Source organism: Apodemus sylvaticus, chromosome 8 (assembly GCF_947179515.1).
Source record: "Apodemus sylvaticus chromosome 8, mApoSyl1.1, whole genome shotgun sequence".
NCBI classification, from domain to species: domain Eukaryota; kingdom Metazoa; phylum Chordata; class Mammalia; order Rodentia; family Muridae; genus Apodemus; species Apodemus sylvaticus.
In genome coordinates, this window is record NC_067479.1 from 101,767,816 (window position 1) to 101,777,113 (window position 9,298).

The window sequence follows — 9,298 nt, forward strand, 5'->3', positions numbered from 1 at the left end:
ATAGACACCGACATGTTTTCGGGCAGCAGTCCAGACCAGGGACACCTTCCTGGCCTTTTGTGCCAACAGATCTCTGCTACTGCAGGTCCACAAAGATGTGTCCCCCCGACCCCCGTGGTAACACAGGCCTGGACCCCACCTTGGTCCCAGGTGGCATCACCTGCTGCTCATATGGGGCTGTTCCTCACTATTGTCCAGTCTCCATTTCTGCCTCTCTTTATTGTGTTCACATTCTTTGTTTCTTTTTCTCTTCTATTTCTCCACCACTTACTTCCTCCTCTCAGTGGTGCTCAGGATCTCGAGAGCCTGGGGTCAGGAGTACTATGTCCAGTCATGCATTATGGCACAGGGCATGGTCCATCTCCAGCATGATCTGTCCCTCCCCACCCTTCCTTGGGCCTGCATGGTGCCTGAGTGGTGGTCATCTCAGGATTATTTTTTTTTTCAGCGAATGCTAGGCTACCAATTACTCAGATATTCATATCAGAACACTGAGCATAGAAATAGCCTCTGTCCTCCCTACCACCTATTGATGCACATGTGACACAGCAGCCACATCTACAATGCTTCTAGGGATAGAGGTCTTATGCATTTTAACACAGAAAACTATCAAGAGAGTTTAAAGAGATAACATTACAAAGTCACACCAAGCAACCAACCCAGCCTTCTGAGCATTCATGAGGAAGAGCCTTTGTGACATTATCAGCTCCTATAGACCCCACCTTTCACTAATACATTAACTTTAGAAGTCACATACAACCTACAAAAGACACAATCTAAAGGCACCCATGATCTCTAAAGCATTTCATACCTTTGTATCTGGAATGAAAATTAAAATCCTTGACAGTAGCCATTGGATGTATGTTAGCAGTCACCTTCTTGGTTTAACAGTAAGTAAACAAAAACAATCTTCTTATGAAGTTTGTAGTATCCTATGAATTTATTTTCATGTTAAACACTGATTTAGGACTGGAAAGATGGTTCAGTGGTTAAGATCACTGGTTTTCTAGAGGGTAGAGTTCAATTCCCAACCAACAAGGTAGCTCCCAGCCATCTGTAGGTCCAGTTCTAGGAATACAATAAACTCTGGTCTCCTGGGTACCAGCCATATGCATGGTACCTGAATATCCATATATGCAAAAGACCCATACACCCAAAATAAAATAATACATTTTGAAAAAAATTAAAAAAAAATATCTTGAGACTTGAGAATCAAACTTGCCATAGGAAGGTAAGGGATAATTCCTGATGGAGGAAGAAGGAATGTATATTCATTTGATACATGGTATTAGCTCAGGTGAGAATGAGGTATGGTCCATTGATTTGTCAATGATTTTTATAACTCTGAGGGATACAGTACAAGATCTCAAGTTTATAGCCTTTTACCCCACTTCCTCACTAAATAGTAGAGCTAGAATTTGAAACCAAGTCAGTTAATCCAAGCTTATGGTTCTCCCAATAAATAAATTGCCTCATATCTATTTATTTATACACCAAGGCAATAAAATCAGAAAGTATTTTTCATAGGTACTGTCTCTTGGAGTTAAAAAATTACACCCAAGTGTCACACACTTCAAGCCCTGGGGTTTTTTTTTGTAAACATTCCTCAGTGGCAGCCTGTGGCACCTGCCATCCTCCTACCTTGAAGATAAAGAAGATGGAAATATCTAGGAAAGATATATAGATTTATAGGCTGAAATGAAAGAAACAATCAAAGTTCAAGTCCCAGTCTTCAAGGCCCCTTTAATTCTTTGTATCAATAAATTCCCTAGCCCTACTTACTAGTCACGCTGATGATTTTCAACAGCTTAGAATAGTTCACACACAGTTCCCTGTATCCATCAGTCCACATTTCTGTTTTCTGTGAGCTGGCTCCGTGAAAGGCACGGACTACGCAGAAGATGGTGGGTGCCAAGTAGCAAGAATGAAATGGAGCAGGATGATATGCATCTCATTTTCACTCTCAGTGAGGAGAAAGAGTCCTTGAGTGCTTTGGGCAGAAGTTAGTTGGGGATGTATCTGGTTCAATGCAATGAATCATGTGTCCACAGGAGTCCTTAGGAATGACAGGCAGAACCAGATCTTCCAGGGCTCTCTGAGGCAGACTAGGGAGTGTGTAATTTATCATTTAGCAGTAGAGAACCACTGAAGATCTGGCTTGGCCCAACCTCTGTGTCCTCTTATAGTCTTACACCTATCCTTACTCGTAGGCTCTGACATGGAGCGGATTATCACTAAATCAAATCAAATCAGGAGATGCTACGTCCAGCCTTGCAACTAGTTATATTTGACCAGGTGTCTCATGGCTGTAATCAGGGTGATTTCTAATTGCATCTGCTGTTGGCATCTGCCTTAGTCTGGGAAGCGCTCTTGAGTCCTAGGACCTAGAGGCTGGTCCCTAAACAATCAACTCATTGCCTAATCTTGCTAGTGATGCCTTTTCAAGCTCAGTATCATGTGGCCTTGATTCTTGTTGGCTGTCTCATTAGGAAGGGTAAAAGGAGGTGATACAAAATTACAATCAGACAGGAGTATTAAGTTCTAGTGTTTTGTAGCACAGGAGAGTGACTGTAGTTGACTATAATTTACTATATATGTCAAAATAGCTAGGAAAGAGAATTTTGAATGTTTTTACCACAAAGATGAGTGTATGAGGTGATGGATGTGCTAATTGCACTGATTGGATCATTCCACATGGTAAGCATGTATTAAAATATCAAACTTCCTTATGAATAGCTATGATTATGTGTTAACTGAAAATAAAAAGGGAAGAAAGAATGAAAACCAAGCAACTAATACAGTTGAGTGTGGTAGGAGCTAGACTAAAGGCAAAATAAAACAGAGGGAAGGAAATGTGAGCAGAATTGGAGTACTAGAGTTTGTGTGTATGTGTGTGTGTGTGTGTGTGTGTGTGTGTGTCCCATCCCACACACAGTGGTATCTCTGGAAAGGTGAACTGCATGCTTACAAGTTTGTTTCTTTTAATCTTGATGGATGGTGGCTATGAAGAGACAAAACATTGTTCAGGCTGCTTCAAAAGGTAGATATCTCACAGTCAGAAAGCTTTTCAATTTTTTAGTTACAGCAGCCTTGCCTTCCAAGGTCTGGGAAGCCTGTGGTGTGTGAGAGATGCCATTGTGCCTGTCACCCAACAGAGCAGGCGAACTTTTGAATCCAGCCTTTTCATCTCTATATTTGCTACTCGCTTTTCCTGGCATAGCTTCTTGTGTAGCTTTAAAATTTATTCTCTGTGGCTTGGATTCACATTTTCATGTTTTTCTGAGGCTGTTCATAGGCACTTTCAGGGACTGTTGGGAAAGGTTGAATCAGAAGCTCCTTACCAGATGCCACCTTAAGCCACAGCCAATATACATTAGGCTACTGTAAGTCCACGTCTATGCTGTACTTTCAATGCTGGCTGTTGGACTTAGGGACACTCATTCTGGGGTGGCTTTGAACCTCAGTAGTGCTTGCTTTTGGATTCTTTCCCTTTCCCATCATGAACTTGAGTTCCTCAAATCCCACAAATCTGTGTATGTAAACCCAACATTACTACCATGCTTTTCAGAACAAGGAGCCTCTCCAATCTTTTCTATTCTTAAATTATTTCGGTTTTCCTCTGCTATTTCCCTTGCTACCCAGACCATGTTTACTATGTCTGTTTGTTTTTTTTGAAAATACTTAATCTTTAGCAATAAGTATTTAATTATTGTTAGGACATTTGACTTTTTATAATGAACATATTTGAAGGTGCTCTATAGGTTTTCAGTATTATTTTCCCTTTTGGCCATAAACTGATAAGACAGACTGTTTTTGGATTGCAGTATCTTCATTAGGCAAGTCACGGTGTGTCTCCTCACTATCAAGGTGGGAGCTTGGCAGCCCCCTGCCTTTGTTCTGGAGAACCTGCCAAGACTGGGGAGTATATAATTGGTTCAAGTGCTCAGAGCCAAATCTGCCATCTCCATGACTTCCTGATGGCTGGTGATATGCACCTGCCAAATAGTCAGTGCCAACAGGCACACCTGATCTGGGCCCCAGTGCCAAGACCTGGAGAGCATATAACCAGCAGAACATCCAGGTGGAATGTGTGTGAAGGGGCTTTGGATAGGCCATTGTAAATTCTCCTTTTATAAAGTTTTCTGGGACGTTTCACAAAGTGATAATTTATCTCTTGTACATTAAATGTCTTTTGTGTACAGACAGTTTCAAATTTCGACATCCAATTCAGAGCTATTTTAAATTCCAGACCAGTACATCCAATTTATTACTTTATGAATTGATGATTCCTTATAATGTCCAGAAACAGATTTTCTGACCTTTGTCATCTCTCTTACAATTTCCTCTTTACCCTATTCCCTATCTTAGATAATCTATCCATTTTATATTTCCTTTTATATTCACTGAGATTATACTAACTTTCATTTTTAGTTCACATCTATATCAAAGCATCGGGTAACAGTCACTGATTCAACCTTTAAATACTATTTCTGACCTATCTAGTAACTGTTTCTGTGTTTGAAATTCTAAGTTTATCATCTTTGCTTTCCTGGATTTCCAAAAATACTTACTTATTCTTGTCCACCTCCAATCTTCTTTTTAACTTAAGAACTTGGTTTTTTTTTTTTTAAAATGATCTTAAAAACATATTCTATCATTTAAGCTCTTTGTTCAAACCCTTACAAAACTGTTAGAATTTTCAAGAATAAAATCTCCAATCCTCCATCATTCTTTTCTGTTTATTTATGTTACTTCTCCTCTACTTTTTTTCTAGTCACTACACCATTCTATATACACAGAATCTATGATTTCCTAAACATTTTAGCCATACATCCTCTTGCATGACTTGTATCACTATGCCCACTCCACCATCTTCTCAAAGGTCTTCTTAATCTTCATCTTTATCTTGATAGTGCCTCTATTCACAATCACAACTCACAGTTTTCCATTGTGCTTTCTTTATTAACTTCCTTTCCTCTTTTTATACACACTAACAACTGCCTTCCAAATAATTATTTAGTGCACTTATTCATCATGTCTATGGCTTTATTTATATCCTCTTCTCCTAATACAGCTCTATGATGGCAGAAACTCTTGTATTTGATGTGAGCTTAATCTTTAGTAATGTTTCTCTTATGGGTGGGTGCTCTTGCATTTGCAGCATAGTTGTTCAGAATTGACACACTATCTTGGTGGATTTTTCCTTTGATGAAGATGAAGTATTCTTCCCCATTTCTTTTGATTACATTTGGTTGAAAGTCTATTTTATTAGATATTTGAATGGCTACTCCAGCTTATTTCTTGGGTTATTTTACTTGGAACAATTTTTATAGCCCTTTACTCTTAGGTAATTTCTATCTTTTTTTCTGAGGTCTGTTTCTGGTGTGCAGCAGAATGATAAATCCTGTTTATTCATCCAGTTCCTTAGCATGTGCCATTTTATTGGTGAGTTGAGTCCATTGATGTTGAGAGATATTAATGGCCAATGATCATTAATTCCTGTAATTTTATTGTTGTTGTTGTTGTTGTTGTTGTTGGTGGTGGTGGTGGTGGTGGTGTGTGTGTGTGTGTGTATTTGTGTATTCTTTCTTTATTTTGTTTTTGATGGTTTGGAATTATTTATTTCCTGTGTATAGTTAACCTCCTTGGGTTGGAGAATTTCTTCAAGTATTTTCTGCAGGGCTGGATTTGTGCATGGATATTGCTTAAGTTTTGTTTTGTCTTAGAGTATCTTGTTTTCTCCATGTATGGTAATTGAGAGTTTTTCTGGGTTTAGTAGTCTAGGTTGATAACTCTGGTTTCTTAGAGGCTGTCCAGTCCTTTCTAGGTTTCAGAGGCTCTGTTGAGAAGTCAGATGTAATATTGGTAGGGGTGCCTTTGTTTGTTACTTGTCCCCTTTCCCTTGCAGCTTTTAATATTCTTTATTTGTTCTGTAAATTTAATGTTTTGATTATTATGTGGTAGAAGTATTTTCCTTCTACTCCAGTGTAATTGGCATTCTGTAAGCTTCTTGGTGTTCTTTATGAGCATGTCTCTCTTTAGTTTTAGGAAATTTTCTTCAATGATTTTCTTGAAAATATTTTCTGGTTCTTGGAGCTGGGACTTTTCACCTACTTCCATTATTCTGAGGTTAGGTCTTTTCAGAGTATCATAAATTTGAATCTTTTATATTTAACATTTTCTTTGCCTATTGTATCAATTTCTTCTATAGTATCCTTTATGACTGAGATTCTCTCATCCATCTTTAGTATCCTGTTGGTAATGCCTGTGTCTTTTGTTCTTGGTTTTCCTTTTCTAGGATTCCCTCTGATTGTGTTTTCTTCATTCCTTCTATTTCCATCTTCAGGTCTTGAACAGTTTCATTCATTTGCTTCACCTGTTTGTATTTTCTTGGTTTTCTTTATGAGATTCATTAATTTCCTCTTTAACAGCATCTATCATTTGGACAAGGTTACATTTAAGGTCAGTTTCTTGGGATTTGGTTGTGTTAAGATATCCTCTGTTTACTATAGTGAGATAGCTTTTCTCTAAAGATGCCATATTGACCCGATTATTGTTAATTGTGTTCTGACACTGACCTTTAGGCCTCTGACTGTACCTTGATGTTCCTGGTGTAATTGGTATCAGGAAGCAGGCCTAATCTGGATGTTCCAGGAGCAGCAGGGCTCCAGTGGGCAGTGTTGGGCTGGAAAATGGAACTCAGGTGTCAATGCATGTTCTGAGCAGCTGTGTGCTCCAGTGTGATATGGAAGGGCTCAACACGTGGGTGAAGGCATCCATAGATTGTGGTTCTGAATTGTATAAGAAAGCAGCTGAGAAAGTCATGTGAGCAAGTCAGTAACCAGCACTTCTCCATGGTTCCTACATCAGTTTTTGCCTTCAGGTTCCTTCTCTGTTCCTGTCCTTGGCTTCCTCAATGATGAACAATAGTGTGAAAGTATAATCCAAATAAACTTTTCCTTCTCATGTTGCTTTGGTCATGGTGTTTTGGTATAGTAATAGAAACCCTTACTAAGACAGACACTTTCCCATCCCTTATACTTTAATCCAAGCAACTTATAAAATAACAAGTTGTATTGAACTTATGGTTCCAGAGGTTTAGAGTTCATGATGGTGGTGTAAAGGATTGGTGGTAGGAACAGATTAGGCATCACATCTCAATTCACAAGCAAGAAACAGAAAGGCACATTATGAGTGATATAAGTCTTTTGAAGCCTCAAATCTTGCTCTCATGATCACCTTCTCTTGCAAAGCCTCACATCTTAATCCTTCCTAAACAATTCCACTAATTGAGGACCAATTATTCAAACATATGGGCCTAGGTGACCATTCTCATATAAACTGCCACAACATAATACAAGATAATTATCAATTATGAGATGAAAACATGTGTCTCAAAATGAAGAGGATATAAGATAAAGTGAGGAATTGGTGGGTATGACAGGTATTGGAGCCCAAGCCTAACTTTTCAGTTGCTGCAAAAGCATCAGTTTGTCCTCTATCAAATAAGAGTAAGAATGGATGAGAGACATCAGACCTTGTTCTTCAAGTAAAAGAGGTTTAGCTGCAATGTAAACTGAGTTCTTGAGCACAGGAGGACACTAATAAAAGAGAACAGCTACTAATTAGATTTTTGAAGGTATTGTAAGAAGCAAGAAAAAAAACATGTAATGACAAAATAAATCAATTTGATAAAAATGAAGAATAACCAGACTTATTTTTTCCTGACATACTTGCCATTTTAGACAATTTTCATTTTAACACAAAAGGAGAATTCCCTGCCAAGCTGTTCATCATGTCATAAGGCAACAACAAAGTTTTCTACTTTATTTTAAGCATAGTCATCTACTATTATTATGTATTTACAAGTGACTCAAAGACGTAATCCAACTTTTTTAGCCTTGTATTTTTACAAAAAAAGGTCTTAAAGAAATTATCAAGTAATAGCTATATAAGGAATATGATCCACATATAGTGAAATTTTCTTTACATAGTGTGGTCACAAATCTACATTATAAAAACTCAAGCAATATCTTTAAGAAATTAGTTTAATTTTAAATACATGATACACCAATCATGTAGGTCTACATTCTGTAATAGATATAGCCAGGAAGATGTGGGAAACAAATATTCACAACGGACAGCTGCCATCCTGCATTGAAGCATATTGGATAGCACACTGGCCAGGAGAAAATTAGGTACTTCTGGAAATGGGAGAATGGGATGAATAAAAATGTGTGCATTTCCTGTTATATCAGTAACAACTTGAAAGTTATTATTCGTCTTTTTATTATTTGTTTTTTGTTATTAAATTCAAGTTCACTTATACAGTTATAAGATGCTGATTGCTAGTGTATTAATATCAGAAATCCTGCATTTTAAACACTATGCTATACAAATGCCATAATCTTTAAATAAAACATAAAGAATAATAGAAATGACAGAAAACTTAGAAAGCATATAGTGTAAAGCAGAATTGCAAAATCAGAATTACACTTAGATTCTATAACAAATATAGAAATATTAATCCATTCCCCAGTTAAAAGCCCAAATTCTGTGATTTAGGTAAGTTCATAACCTAACTTCTTGAATATAATATAAAATACTAAAAGGATAAAAGAACCTGAAGGGGTTCTTACATGGAGAAATTGCCAGGCCTTTTATCATGACTACAGTCAGAATTTAGAATAGATAAACACAAATTTAATATATGTGTATCAAACATTACATTATAATATAAAAGATTTGCATGTCAGCTTATTTATATATATGGGTAGTTTACTGTATATGATCTGTTAGATTTTATAATATAAAAGGACATAAGAATAACATAATATCTGGAGCAATGGCTCAATTGATAAAAGTGCTTTACATGCATGGGATCTGAGTTCAAATGACACACATAAAATGCCTGCTATGGTTATATGGCCTAAAACTCCAGCACTGTTGGGGGCAGAGACAAAAGGATTGCTGAGGCATTCTGTTCACTAGCTGAACTCCACTTTTAGTGAGAAAATCTGCCTCAATGGAATGAGGCAGCGTGGGATGGAAAAAAATACAATGTTGAGGTTTGATCTTTTGATATGTATTGTAATGGTAACTGGCCTCCAAGGCCTGGCAACTCGAAGGCATTAGAGGGTCTTCACTTATGTAAGTGACACCATGCATCCTTCATTGGTGAATAATGATGCCTACCTCCAATAGCTAGGCACAAGAGAGATATGTGGGCTCTTGGGTTCCTAGGATTGTGGGTTGGAGGGACCAGGAGGAGGGGAGGAAAGTGGGAGAGAAGAAAGAT

General features: G+C 37.6%; 1 non-coding gene across 1 annotated transcript; it reads right to left on the minus strand.

Annotated features, from left to right (window-relative positions):
- Positions 1 to 450: 450 nt before the first annotated feature.
- On the minus strand, positions 451 to 580 carry LOC127691743 (small nucleolar RNA SNORA17). Its single transcript, XR_007979340.1, has one exon. It is a non-coding gene; the product is annotated as a small nucleolar RNA SNORA17 (small nucleolar RNA).
- Positions 581 to 9,298: the final 8,718 nt, after the last annotated feature.